General features: G+C 61.9%; 1 protein-coding gene across 5 annotated transcripts in view; it reads right to left on the reverse strand.

The window, feature by feature from the left end:
• The window catches only part of Septin9 (septin 9), a 140,815-nt gene that overhangs the window by 21,659 nt on the left and 104,997 nt on the right, over positions 1 to 14,159 (reverse strand). The window contains exon 1 of one of the 5 annotated variants that reach the window (XM_076869242.2): positions 8,279 to 8,354. The exons of the other annotated variants lie outside the window; for them this stretch is intronic. The gene's annotated coding sequence lies outside the window, so the exon portion shown is untranslated. Of the gene's footprint in view, positions 1 to 8,278; positions 8,355 to 14,159 lie in introns of those variants that run through there. 5 annotated transcript variants of the gene reach the window in all.

Below are 14,159 nucleotides of genomic sequence, written 5' to 3' on the forward strand. Positions count from 1 at the left end.
CAGGCTACAGGCTGCGCCCGCTTCCCCAGGCAACCACTCAGCTGACCCAGGTCACCACTGTTCTCATGCTTCGTCAACCTAGTGCAAACCCTGGGCTCCACCATTGCTGTGGGGCTGTTTCCTTATAATGTCTTCCCTGTGTCAGGAATTCCATGTGTCGAGAATTCTGGGTGTCGGGAATTCCGTGTGCCGGTCTCCTATTCACTCTCCTTCACACTTAAACTGATGCGTCGGGCCATGAACCTCCCACCTCCGAGATGGGGGGGGAGCGATCCAAGCGATAAATCTGGTCCACATAGGGCCAGCCCCTCTGGGCCCTCCCTCTCCGTGGCTGCAGTCACCCACGGCTGGCCACAGCCTGAACACCCTGACCTGAGCCGCGGGCCACAGGTCAGCGATCCATTAGTTTGAAATGACCGCTCCTGTGTACTGCACAGTGGTCCTTTCCCTACTCGTGACTGTTAATCTCCTTCTGTGTCTGATTAACAAGCCAAGCTTCATCACAGGTAAAGTGGACAGGAAAAAGCAGGACCTCTGGGTCCAGGAGCACCTGAGGCTCCAGGCAGGGGCACCTTGGGCACCTTGTCCCCAAGGGACACAGAGGTTTGTTGTTGACACACACCTCCTGTGGGTCCCATTTCTCTGGGGAACCCTGACTCATACAACTTGAAACCACTGGACGGGATACTTTAAAAGAGTGGATGTCATAACATGTGAATTCCGTCTCCATAAAGCTATTATTAAGGACAATACTGGCAGCAAAGAGCAAAGAGTGGGGAGATGTGAACACCCCCTCCACCCCCCAGAGCAGGGACTGTGGCCTCGGGCTGGAGCATCCCTGCATGAGCCTGCAGGGAGGGCCTTCAAGCCCCCACCTCGACCTGCAGCTCCTGGTATCGAGGGTCCTCAGTGGGCTCATCTCTGCTCCCCTTCCTGTTGCTCACCCCAACCACGGCCATCAACATAAAGCTCTCACAGGCATTTTAAAGAGGGCCCCGTTGGTGCCGAGGGCTGGAGTCTGCAGTCACAGAAGGACGCTCTCACAGAGGAGGCAGGAGCCGCCACATGGAAAGAGCGGCCGCAGCAATAAAAGCAGCCATCAGGAAGACTGAGCTCCGCTGTCCCCAGTGTCCCTGGGCAGGAGGGAGGGAAGGGAAGCCTTGCCCCAAGACACCCCACTCAGCACCCCACTCCCTGGAGCCCAGGCAGAGGGCTGAAGGTGCAGGGGCTGCAGCCTCCCAACAGGGCCCTGCCCGGGCCAGGAGGAAATGACGGCAGGGACCCCGCTGCTGGGCCAGGACTTCCTGGGCCACCTCTGCAGTACCCACGCCCTCTCTCCATTCAACCAAACCTACAGCACCCGCCAGGGGCCCTGCTGAAGACGAGGCCCAGAGAGAACTCCGTCAAGCCTGATTCGGTCAGGGTGACGCTGGCCCAGAGGGAGTGGCCCCTGGGCTGCTCACGGTTTAATGACAACTTTAGCGTTTGGTCTCCAGCATCACATGGGGTTAGTCTTTGTTCCCAGCAGTCCTTGGAAGACAGCCCCATGGTGAGCCAGGGAGGGCCAGCCTACCCTGGTGTAGTGTCCACGCTCCTGCTCCCCCACACACCCAGGTCCCTCACGGGACCCTCCCACGTCCCCAGCCATGCTCCTACTCTGTAAACTGGGGCCAGTTTCTGCTGCTTAGTCAAGGCACACACAGCAGGGCCATCTGCCTCCCCTCCACATCTCATGGAGGGCCAGGCTGAGGGCTGCACTCTGGGGACATGGCTGCCATGAGGTCCTCGCAGACCAGGCCAGGGCCATCATCGTGGTGGCATCTCAGTACCTCAAGGCTATCCACAAACGCACAAAGGCACCGTTGAGTGGATTCGTGAATGAGCGGATGCATGAATGAGGACAGAGGTGGCTGTGGGCCCACAGGCACAGGCCCAGGACCCTGGGGAGATGGAACCAGGCAGTCCAGCAACCATGAGCCCTGGGGCGGGGGCAGGGGGGGGTGTGCCAGCTGCAGCCATGGGAAAAGACAGCTGGGGAACCCTTACACTGAGTGGCCTCCCTGTTCCCAGGTGAGCAGGAAGCAGCGGCAGCCTGGAGTGCAGTGTGGGTGACCCTTGGGGACCAAGGCTGGAGGGACAGTTGTGCAGCAGGCATTGGGTGTGGGGGCTCACCCCTCACTGCCATCGCCTCCTGGATGCTGGGATCCCCTTCCATGTTCCCCACATGCCCACACCAGGCTCCACTCCCAGAACTGAGCACTTCCCCCTCTCTTGGCCCCACTGTTCCCACTGCCACTGTAGCTGGGCCGTCCCCAGCCCCTGGCAAAGCCCCAGGGCCCAGAGTCCAATCTCCACCACCCCTGTGCCTGCATCCTGGCCTCCTGAGCATGCCACAGCATTAGGGTAGTCCATCTGACAGCTGACGGCTGGTTCAGAAGCTTCTGGAAGGCCATGCTCCTCCCACGCTCGGCCAGCAGCTGCCATGCAGTTGGAGTTTAACTGCAGATGCAGCCGTGGCTAGTGACCTTCTTTGAAATGGCCCCTGGTCCTCCATTCTTCCCCAGGGTGCCCTACAATGTGGCCACCACCACTGTCCGTCTTGCAGCCAGAAGACCGTGGCTTGGAGGGCAGGGAGCCTCGGGGCATGCACGGTGAACACCGCGGCACTGACCGCCTCCTGCCACGTTTCTGTGAAGCCCACGGGAAGGCAGTCCCAGGGCGAGCAGGACAGGATGGCAGGTCAGGTGCTGGAGGCCATCGGGAGCCTCAACAGCGTCACCCCTTGGGGACTCACCATGTGACCCATCAGCAGAGGCAGGGCCAGTGCAAACGGGGCTCCGCTGCTCCCCAGCTTTTGCCTTCATCTGAGCCTTACAGACAGCCAGGCCTGGCCGGGGACAAGCCGCCTCTGGGAGTGGGGCTGCTCCTGGAGCACTCAGTGGCAGCGGCGGGGCGGGGGGGGGTTCCAGAGGGGCTCCCACTCCACCTGAGTAGTTGGCACTTGGTGGGTGTCACTCCCCACTCTGCCCCTGCCCCTGGGGCCCGGCAGTGCACAGCCTGGACCGAGGGCCAAGCAGCCCACTTCCGAGGTCACTCCCCACCCTGGGACCCCTTCCCAGGTATGCCCTACACGGCGGCACTCGGGGGTCTGCTGTGAGGAAAGGCTGTGGCTGGCACAAGGTGACTGGGCACGAGGAAGACATCAGCCAGGTAGAAACCACCACCCTCCAGGCCCTGCTGGCCCTCTCACGGGAGGTGGAGGTGAAAGCTGGCCAGGGCCTGCGGGGGGCGCTGACTCTATCAAGGGCTTCGAGGGGCACTGGGGTATGGCCACGCTGGCCTCGGGTCAGATGGTGGGGGTCGAAGGGGTCCAGTGAACTGCTAAAGCCCGTCCACTCTGAGTAAGTTACGCACATGAGCAAGCGTCACCTGTCCTCTGAGGAGACAGTTACCGAGGCCACTTTCTCACCAATGGGCCACTTCATAGTGACCTCCCAGCTTGCCTCAGCTGTCACGTCTGTGCAATGGGGACAGGAGCCCAGTTCGCAGAGTGCATTTAGAAGGAAGCCCTGCAGAGGTCTCCAAGTGAGCGGCCAGGGCTGGAGAGAGAAGAGAACCCGCGTTTCCCACGCTCCTCAGACCTCACAGGCTGAGTCCCTACCTGTCCTTCCACCGTGTGTGTGTGTGTGTGTGTGTGTGTGCGCGCGCGTGCGCGTGCGCGGTGCTGGCGGTGAACCCAGGGCCTCGCGCGAGCCGAGCACCTGCTCTACCGCGGAGCCACGTGCCAGCCTATTTCCCCATGTTTAAAACAACCACTGTGAACCGACGGGGGGAGTCTCCAGAGGAAAGGTCAGAAGAAGGCCACAGAAACACGCACCCCGCTGCCCGTTTCCAGCTGCTGGGTGGGGAAGTGACCAAGGTGGCCTAAGGAAACAGGGGAGATAATGACCAAGTGCCAAAGCTAGCCAAGGCGCACTTGGAACCGCCCAGACCCCCGCCACACCCTGGGAACAGGAGCGCCCATCAGCAAGCACCTAACTACCCCTCACAACCACGGTCCTCAAAGACATGGGACCACAGCCCTGCGGACATGGGCAGCTGACCCTGAGACACAGGGTGCCCGTCTGCACCAGGCCCCGACTGCCATTCACCACTGTCCCCGTCTAGCTGAGCCTCAGAAGGGCAAAGCGAAGGCACAGGACCCTGGTCAGCCTGTCTGAATCTCAAATCCAGAGACCCCTGCAGAGACCTCAGTCACCCAGCTCAGCTCCATAGTGGCTCCAATCACCCATGCTGTCACCAGGTCCCCAGGGTTTGGCTGACTGTGCCCTCTGGCTCAGGGCCAGGTGCAGGTGCGAGGACTCAATCTTGGCTGTTCCTCACGGGTCTCCTGTCCTCCGGTGAGCCTGACACCCTCCTCTGCCACTTGTCACACCGGGTCTGCCATCCTGCCACCCCTGTCCCCGCCACAGACAGCAGGGATTCTCCCCGCTGCTCGTCACTGCAGACCCATCATTACTCTTCGGGCCCACAACTGACACCAGCAATTGGCTGTGTTTTCTTGGGCCTCAGCACACAACCCAGGGAAGCTGTGGCTCCTGTCCTGGAGACATGCCACTCACACGGAGCCGGAGGCAAGGAAGTCAGAGAAGGTATTCAAACCACCCAGGAATGCTGGGTTTTGATCCTTCCTTTTAAAAGCTCTCCAAGAAGACTTGTAGGAGAGGAAAGCCCAGAGACAGCTATCCCTCCCGGGGTGGCCTCACCACAAAATATTTGGATAAAAGTTGAAAATCTGCGGTCACCCAATGCTGACTGTTAATTCAATCAAACATCAATTGAGCAAGCACCTAGGACGTCCAGGAACTGGGGTCCAGGAACTGGGGACACAGATGGAGGAGTGGCAATCCTTGCACAAGTGCGTGGAGGTAGGGGCCCCAGGGGTGGGTGTGAGTCACTCTCCTGGCTGGTCTTGGCCTGGGGGGGTCAGGAAATCTTATCTCCTGCTCGGCAGTGACAGGCACCTGGGCCAGAGCCCAGGAGATAAGATTAGAGATAAGGATCTGGGAGCGGGGAGGAGGGCCTCCATATTCCCCTGGGGACACAGGCAAGGACAACTGTGCTCACCTCATGACCACTCTCTGATGACCACATTGCTGTGTCCTCAGTGCCCGGCACCCAAAGAGCTGGACGGAAGCTGCAGATCCTTGGGGGCCTAGAGCCGGGGGGCGGGGTGCTGCGAGCCAGGGTGATGGAACAGACAGCGAGCAGCCTCTCTGCACTGGCTGCACACCTCCTCCCCATGGCCAAAGGGGTCAGGGTCAGCGACTACTGGGGTCAGCCCCCACAAGCCCAACCTGGAGCTGGAGTTCCAAGTGCAGTCTGGGACACTCAGGAGCCGGCGTCTTACAGGAACCAGTTACTGAACCAAAGTAAAGCATTCACAATGGCATTCAGGCTGGCCGGCCAGAGAGAGGGTCCAATCTGTCACCTTCAGGCACTCTGCACTGGTGACACGGAACCCTCCCCCTGGTGCCAGCAGGGGCCAATTGGCAGGAGCAGCTTGTGCAGCTGACCATGAACTCTGCCTTTGGCAGGGGCTGGCAAGGTGCCACGAAGGCAGACGCAGCAGGACAGTGGAATTGGGCCCTGCACCCCAGGCCTTGGGTGGGGAGCCCTCTTCACTGGCCCTCACAGCCTGGAGGGGTGCAGTTCCCAGGGGGAGAAAGGAGGGAGGATGAGCAGGGGTGAGCTCCCCCCCCCCATCCTGAGCCTGGTCCTGAGCCTGCTGAGAGCCGGGCAGGCGGAAGCCTTAGGCATGCAGCGCCTCCCACCGCCCCAGGTGTGGGCAGGAGCCCCTCACTGGCCTGTAATTAGACCTGCGCCCTCCCTGCGGACTCCCCATAAAACAAACCCACAGCAGAGCTCTTGTGCATGGCACCGCCTGCCCGCCACCCTCAGAAGGGTCCTGGGAAAGCTTCCCAAGGCCTCTGCAGCTTTTGACAACAGGTCCCTACCTGTCCAAGCAGCCAGCCCAGCGCTCACAGACAACCCAAGCTCACACTGAACGGCAGAGTCTGGGGAGACACCCAGCCAAGGGCTGGAGTCCCGCTGCAAGTGTCCTCCCTGGAGACCCAGGTGTGGGAAACGGGACCCTGCCCGGCACTGGGCTCCTGAGCCAGGGGAGTGGGGCTGAGAGGGCAGGCGGTTCCCGCGAGGGGGGCACCAGGCATCTGCCTTTGTCCTCGTGCATTTAAATAAGGCCCCTCTTCCCCCACACACAGCCAGCCAGAGAAAGGAGGCCCAGAAGCTTCCGGGGTGGTGTGGGAAAGCCGTTATGGGCTGCAGCGAGCAGAGGGCGTAGGAAAGCGGAAGCTCAGCCCTGGTCACCGGCTCCCTGAGACCTTTGGCCGCCCCCAGCGCCAGGCCCGCCTGGCCGGGGTCTCCCCTCTGCTGGAGGCGCCTCTCCCCTGCAGAGCCGCCCTATCTGACAGGCGCAGTCAGGCGTCCTGACACAACAGGAAGCGGGGAGGATGTGGTGGCCAGGGCCTGGGGCGGGGTGGAGTCAGTGGTTCTGGTGGCCCAAATGGGTACAGGGTTCTGGGACAAAGGTCCTGGGGAGCCGGCCGGTCCCCACAGCCATGGGCAGTCAGTCTGGCGCCCAGAAGAGGACTCTGCGGGCCCCAAGAAGGTCCATCTTGACGTGGAGTAGTGGCTGACCACAGACTTGCCACATTCTGCCCTGTGACTGGGCCTGCAGAGGAGGGCAGCAGGCCTCCACCTTGGGACGCCCTGGGGCCCATGCAGGGCCTCCCCGGTGCCCGCAGCCGGCTCTCCCCTCTCACCAGGACAGACAGCCCTTGGGAGGGTGTTCTTGGGACACACTGGCACAATCTAGGGATGGACCAACGTGGTAGGTGCCCCAGCCAGGAACGGCCAGGGGACAGGAGGGTTGTTAACAGATACAGATGATAAGAAAGGCGGGTCACAAAGAGGCCACCTTCCACAGCCATGTCTTAGCCCAAAGGAGCCCTCCACAAGCACATTCTCCCACCCATTGCCTGAAAAGGAGAGCCCTGGCTATGGGGTGGGGTCAAGCTGGTCACCCTGTATCAAGCTTGTGTAAATGCCACAGAGGCCCCCAGGTGTCCCAGGAAGCAGGATGAAGGAAGGGGAAGCACGCACTGTGGGGAAGGGGCTTTCGCCCACCTCCTCCTCCAACGGGTTTTTCAGCGTGGGATCCTAACCAAATTCCAACTCGGTCCAGCGGGGGCCGTCCCCAGTGCCGGAACAGATCTGCCAGAAACCCACTGCCCGGCTGCTTCCGGGTGGTACATTTTTCTCAAAGAAAGGAATTTCAAACTTCTCTTGGGGAGCAGAGGGATGCTGCACGGACCTTGGCCCAGAGAGCGGGCGGCTTTCCTACCAGAAGACGAGGGCGCAGGGCAGGGACAGAGCGAGGCAGACTGGAGGCCGAGTCAGTCCTCAGGGGGTGTTTGGGGTGGAGTGTCAGGAGCAGATGGCATTGCCTCTGTCCCTCCCTGCTAGGGGGTGTGTAGGGACCACACCGTTGGCCACAGGATTTCAGGCTCTCCCAGCCTCTGCGCTGGCTGCAAAGCCCCCTGGACGGCAGGTCGGCGAGGAGCTGCTGGCAGACCTGGGTTCCCCCACACTGCATTCTCCAGCTGGAGCAAATGCATGCCAGCCCCCCACCCTGCTCACTCCCAGTAAGGCGATGCGCATCCCAGGCTTGACCCAGGAACCTGAAGCTGACCCAACGTGGGGGCTAGGGTCTCTGCTGGCTGTTTCCACAGTCATGGAGCTCAGCTCCAGCGCGTCTTCGGAGCCTCCCACTCATTAAGGCTGAGAAGCCGCGCGGAGCAACTGGAGAGAAGCAATGGCTAATTCCCGCTTCCTCCCGGCCCCTGGAAGTCAGGGAAGCCCCTTGGAGGGAAACCCACTCCAAGACACTCCCAACAGGAGGAGAGCGGAACCACTCGCCTCCTTGGCCAAATATTTACAAAGAGATAGCTGTGGCCACACAAAGCCCTTTTCTTCCATTCCGCCACCAAAAATCTGGTCCCCGCGTGGAGAATGAGCTCCCCGCCGCCCCTCTCCCAGGGACTCTGAGTGTCCTGCTGGCCCCAGGCCCTGGCCAAGGGGCAGTGAGGCTCCGGGCCCCACTGCCACGGCCCCAGGGGCCCAGCGGGCAGCCGCACCACCTGAAGGCTCCGGAGCCAACCGTGCGAGGCTGGGAGAACAAAGAGCAAGGACTCACCCCAGCAGCTGAAAGTCGGGCTGCGCTGGACGCCGGAGAGCCGCGGCCCGCCCACCGGGTCACATGGCTCGGAGCCGAGCAGAGGATCAAAGGGGCTTTGTGGCCGAGGAACAAGGAGCCTCCCAGAGCGCGGGGCAGAGGTAGGAGGGCCCGTGACTGCCTGCGGAGGGAGGCTCGGTGGGGACTGCTCCGAGGGGCAGAGCAGGCAGCAGGAGGCGGGGAGAGGGGTGCAGGCTGCAGGCGCCGCGACCATGGGGTGCGTAGCGCGCGGGGGCCTTCTCCCTGCACGCAAGACACCCCCCAGATGGAAAGTGACAAGTCTCCTGGGGAAGAGCTATGGGGGCCACTGCCCGGACCTGGCCATGCCGCCCTCACCCTGCATTTGCCAAGTCTGTGCCCGTCCTGAGCCACCATCCCCTCCTCTGGCTGAGGCAGGAGTGGTGCTCTCTCCACCCCATGCCTGGCTGGTGCTCCCTCAGCCTGCTCAGGTGACAGCCCTGACACCCAGGCTCTCCCGCTGAGCTCTAGCAGGGCCATCCACCCTGAATGCCCCAAAGGTGTCCAGACCCGCCGTCCAGATCTGCACCCAGCCGGAAGCCATTGCCCCAGGCTTGGGGGAGGGTGGAGCACAGGCGAACCCTGAGTGCAATGCTGGCTGTGGCAGGGGGTGGGGCAGGGCGGGCCGCTCACCCTAGGCGCCTCTCTCAGGAGCCTCCTCCGACTCAGGTTCTGATCTGACTCCTGCTTCTCCTGCTGGCCCCTCCTCAAGGCCTGGGCAGTGAGTCACGGGGATCTTCCTCTGCACTCCCTGCAGGCCCTGTGACGTGCTGGGACCCAGTGGGGGATGGGCACGGGGGTCCCCAAGGGGGAGCCCACCCTGCTGGGCTGGGCCTGGGCGCTGGGATCTTCCAGACCCATCCCGATGCCCCAGCCTCTGACCCCAGTGAGTCACTCCCAGGAACAGGCCTGGCCAAGGCGGCCCCACGCCAACTCCCACATGAGTGCTGGGGGGGGGCTGGTCTAGGAGGTTTGCTAGGGGCCAGGAGCAAACCCTGAGCTCTGGTGACACCTGGGAGAGGCATCTTAGGGTCCTGGGCTGGGTTCTCCAAGTGAGAGCCATCCCCAGCCATGAGGTGCGACCATGAGGTGTGACCATGAGGTGTGACCATGAGGTGCAACTCTAGCCCCGCCCCCGGGGCCTGCATGCCAAGGCCCTTCCAGTCCCACCCTGTGCCTGATGGTCAAGACCCCAGGGCACCCACTCCACTGGCTGCCACTCCTGGAATCTGACCTTCCCACCTAGAAAATGGGCACCGTGGAGCCTGATCTCAAGAAGGAAAGCCAGGTGCAGGTCCAGCCCGGCCCAGCCAGGAGGGGCCGCCCTCCAAACCCTCGGCTCCTCTTTCCCCCAGGCCCGTCCTCCCCACCACCCGCTGCCCACTCTGGGGCCCCTTCCCTGCTCCTTCACAGGCAGCTCCAGGACCCAGGGAAAGAGCAGGCTGCGGGGGCCCATCTCAGCAGTGTCAGGGCTGACCCAGCCTTGGAGACAGGGCCTGCACCGCCGCCTGTGGCCTCCTCCCCGGGACAGAGGGCTCCCTTCCCAGTGCTCCCTGCTGAACCTCCTGCTTAGACTCAGGCCTTGTTCTGCCTCCCAGCTTCTGGCCGCTCAGGCCATTCCCGGCAAACCTTTCCTGGCCACTCTGGCCAACGGCCTGCTCTCCCCGGGCCTTTTCCCTCCCTCCTCCGGATTCCTGGCTTGGGAGGTGGCAGCTTGGATGCTGTGCACAGGTGCCCATCCCTCTTGCAGCTGACCTGCTCTTGTCACCAAATGAAGCTCTCCAGAGCACAAGAGAGGGAACCCCGGGCTACTCAGCTGCTTCTTCAACCTGGAATGCCACCTAGGGCACTTTCTCAGGTCTCTGCCACTCAGCACTCTCACATGCAGTGTCACAGCCTGTCACCTGCATAGGGGCCATCCAACCCTCTGGGAGGAACAGAATCCGAGCCACAGCTGCAAGCTCGGACCTCCTAGTTGCCAAATTCAGAACACAGGAATGATCAGGTGACACTCATCCTAATATATTTTACCTCATCTAAGACAAAAACCCTGGAGACACCCCGCGTTGCTTTCTCCGTCAATACTGAGACTCTGGAATCCAGGGTGTTTCCCACTTAGGCCCCTCCCAGTTTGCACATATCCCATTCTGCATGCTCAGGAGCCACGCGTGGCCAGGAGCCGCTGTGCTGGACGGTGTGGCCCTAGGCAGTGTCCTTTCGCCCTGGGATCACCCAGGTCCTGGAGAACCTGGACTGAGATGCCTCACTGCAGCCCTGAGTCACTTCCAGAACCGTGTCTGCACTTCCGTGCAGAGGTAGAAACACAGCGGCCTCGGCTCCAGGAGACGGCTGGCCGCCCATGCCCACATCTTGGATTTCTGTATCAGAGAGAACAGAGCTTCTCTGAGGAAATCAGCCAGCTGGACCGAGGCTAGGCATCATTCAGACCTGCCCACCCTGTCTGATTAAACTCACTCCCGGTGCCCAGGGCAGGACGCACCTGAGAGCAGGCGGCGGGCCACTGGCTCTCGGCATCTGGCCCCTGAGGGTGCCCCAAGGCATTGGCGTGGCCCCAGGAGCATGAAGCAGGAGCTTGGCTTGGTGGAGGGCCTGAGGCCGTGGGAAGCTGCCCAGGCCACATGCAAAGGGAGAGCAGAAAACCCTGGCAGCGCAGGCCGAGACCCGGGCTCCCTCCACCCCTGCCCTTCTGGAGGCGGAGGTGTCCACACGCTGGCTTCCGCCAACTCACACCCTTCCAACAGCGAGCTCATCAAGCTTGTGTTTATTTATATTAAAGTCACATAGAATTGCACTTAAAAAAGAATTTATGGAGACAGAAAGCAGACCGGTGGCTGCCAAGGCCAAGGACAAGGGGAGGGGAGGGGACGGCTGTTCGTGGACACGGAGGATGACAGGGTTCTGGAGCTCGACTGACCAACAGCCACGTGACACTGAAGGCTGAGAGGCTACCAGCGGTGCAGCCCACCTTCCGTGTGTCACCACTATAAAATATACCAGGGAAAGGGAATTTAAAGTTCTCCTTTTTATTTTCTGGACCCAGTTTATTTACATTTTAAAATCAAAATGGCCCTAAGACACATCATGAGCCTGAGACAGGCTGGCTCTCTGACTTCACCTGGCAAGGGGGACTTGGCAGATTTCTCAGGTGGCCCTAAACGCAACCCCAAGTACCAGACAGGGAGACAGAGGCAGGAGAGGCCCAGCCACCAGCCAAGGAATGACAGCGGCACCAAAGCCCAAGAGGGACTGAGTCACATCTTCCGGGGCTTGGGATACTCTGAGCCTGACCCGTACCCACCAGGACTCATCCGAGAGCTGAGGAGCCCGAGGGCACCCGGCCAGTGGGCAGCACTTGAAAGAGGGCCCCACAGGGTCCTGGCCACGTGCCCACCTGACCAGGAGCAGCACCCACTACCTCCCTGGTGACCATCCCATCACAAGGGCTGCCAAGGAGATGGGCAGCAGTGGTGGTCAGTAGGGTCCTGCTCCAGACCTCAGGGGGACAATCACGGTTCCTTCTTCCCAGTCTCGGAGGCCGCCACCTGCCAGGAAGCGCAGGACACCACGTGCTGCCCTCCACACCCGCGGCCTCCTGGGAAAGAGGATGTGGTTTCCCAGCATGCCCCTCTCTCCTGCACACGCACGCACACACCTGCCCCCATTTCCAGGTCCTGCGGTCGCCTTCACGCTCGAGCGCCACAGAGCCAGGCCATGAACACAAAGCTCAGCCTTCCGCCACCTCCTCCGTCCACCTCACCACCCCCCCGCCCCGACCCCCGCCCAGATCCCAGGAAACACCCGGCTTCCCTCTGTGGCCAGCGTGGGCTCCTGCCCTGGACCAGGGTGGGAAGGGCTGGGCGTTCGGAGGCTGACTCCGCTGGCCCATGTGCAGCTGCCCAAGCGCCCCCAGGGCCACATGTCCCTGGGGCTGGCGGGCTGGGGACTGCCAAGCAGCCCCAAAGGGAAGGCCAGGCTCAGAGGGGAGGGGCTGGTTTGTCACCTTCACTTGATCTTTTTCTTCCGGTTCCCTCCGTTAGTCTAGAAGAAGGTGTGCCTGCTCCATCTCAAACCCAAACAAGCCAGCCCCCTCCCCGGCTTCCTCCTCAGAGGCCGAGCCCCCTCAGAACAGCCAGCTCCTTGGTCGATGCCCGGGCTCCATCCTTCCACCACCCACCGGCTTCTTAGCCTGGGCACCTGGTCTCTGCCCACTGCACAGGGCAGGAAAACAGCTCTGTAGACTCCTCAGCGCCAGTGTCCAGTCCCACCCACTGGCTCCAGGGCAGCAGCTGACACTTGGGACCCCCTTATGGAGGGCGGCTGCCAGCCCCCTCCCCCAGGCTCCCTCTCTCCCCTTCCCTAATGCAGCGGTGAAACAGCTCCTGGTCCTCGTCCTTCACCTGGGCCTCCTGGGTGACCTCCCCTCTGCCCTGCTCCAGGTCTCAGGGCAGGATTCCTTCCCAGCTCCACCCAGAACTGCAGCTTGCCGGACAGGACCGGGGGACAGGCCAGGCCTCTCCGCTCTTCCTTCCCTGTTCCCACTGCCCCAGGCCCTGCCTCACCCAGGCCTCAGGCTGCTGCTTCCCAGCGGGGCCAGCTGCCCCTTCCTGCCCAGTCCTGGGTCGTGCCCTTTGGCCACTCCCCGGGAGGACTGCAACTGCCCCTCACTCCTGCCCATTTCCTGTCTTCTGCCTCCAGGATGACCCTGCCCACTCCTTTCCCACAGCTCAGGGGCTCCTCCAGGAGGAGGAAGCTCTTCCCTAGCACTGGGGGACCCCGTGATCTGACCCACCCACGTTTCCCCTGGGGACGCTGCACCCTGCAGCCAGGCCCCAGCATCTCCCAGACCCCACTTACAGACAGCCTCCCACATCCTCCATCCCGTGACCACCGACGGTCACGGTGACTGGAGAACCCGATGCTGGCTGCCTGACAGCTTTGCCTCCCGCCTGCCCCCCCCCCCCGTCTCCTAGGTAACAGGTCCCATGTCCACGGTCCTCAGTAGAAGGGGCTCCCTTTCCTTCCTTTCTTTTTTTATTTCAGTTCTGAGGATCAAACCCAGGGGTGCTCTCCACTGAGTTACCCAGGCTGCTGGGTCACCCAGGCTGGTCCTAAACTAAGGTCCTCCTGCCTCAGCCTCCGGAGTCGCTGGGATCCCAGGTGTGCGCCAGAGCCCCTGGCCGGTCTCCTCTTTTCCCGGCCCCAGCTAGCATCCGCAATATGCCTCTTCTTTCCCCTCACAAAGCCTCCTCTGTCAACAGTGTGTCCTGTAAATGATTTGATGCTATCTGAACTTAAAGCGCAACCTCCTGGTCTGCAGCCAACGCTGATATTCATCACATGTGATGCCCACAGATCAGTGACCGCGGCTGCAGGCACACGTCCAAGCCCACGGCCCCCACCTCACCCCAGCAGACCCCTCCCCATCACCAAGCAGGGATGCAAACTGAGGGTGGTCACCAAATCAGGATGCTAAACACCAAGGACAAGACAGACCCAGCCCGAGTCTGCACCCCATAAGCCACGCCACGCGGGGCCTCCAGGCCTGGGGGGTTCCAGGCTCCTGGTGGGACAGCTTCCCAACTGTCCTGCCTTGAAACAAGGACCAAAACAAACTCTGGTGTAGGACTTAGGTGTAGGACTTCGGGCATCCAGAGGGGATCCAGGCTCCCAGGCCAGCGGGAGGGAGGAAGCAGAAAAGGCGGGTGTTTGCTGGGCTCCTGGAAGGGGGTTGGTGAAGTCAAGGGTTCTCAATCCTGGCAGCAGGGTTCCGTCCCCGGGGGAGCATCTGAAGAATGAAGAGGGC

This window comes from Callospermophilus lateralis, chromosome 11, assembly GCF_048772815.1.
Source record: "Callospermophilus lateralis isolate mCalLat2 chromosome 11, mCalLat2.hap1, whole genome shotgun sequence".
Taxonomy (NCBI): domain Eukaryota; kingdom Metazoa; phylum Chordata; class Mammalia; order Rodentia; family Sciuridae; genus Callospermophilus; species Callospermophilus lateralis.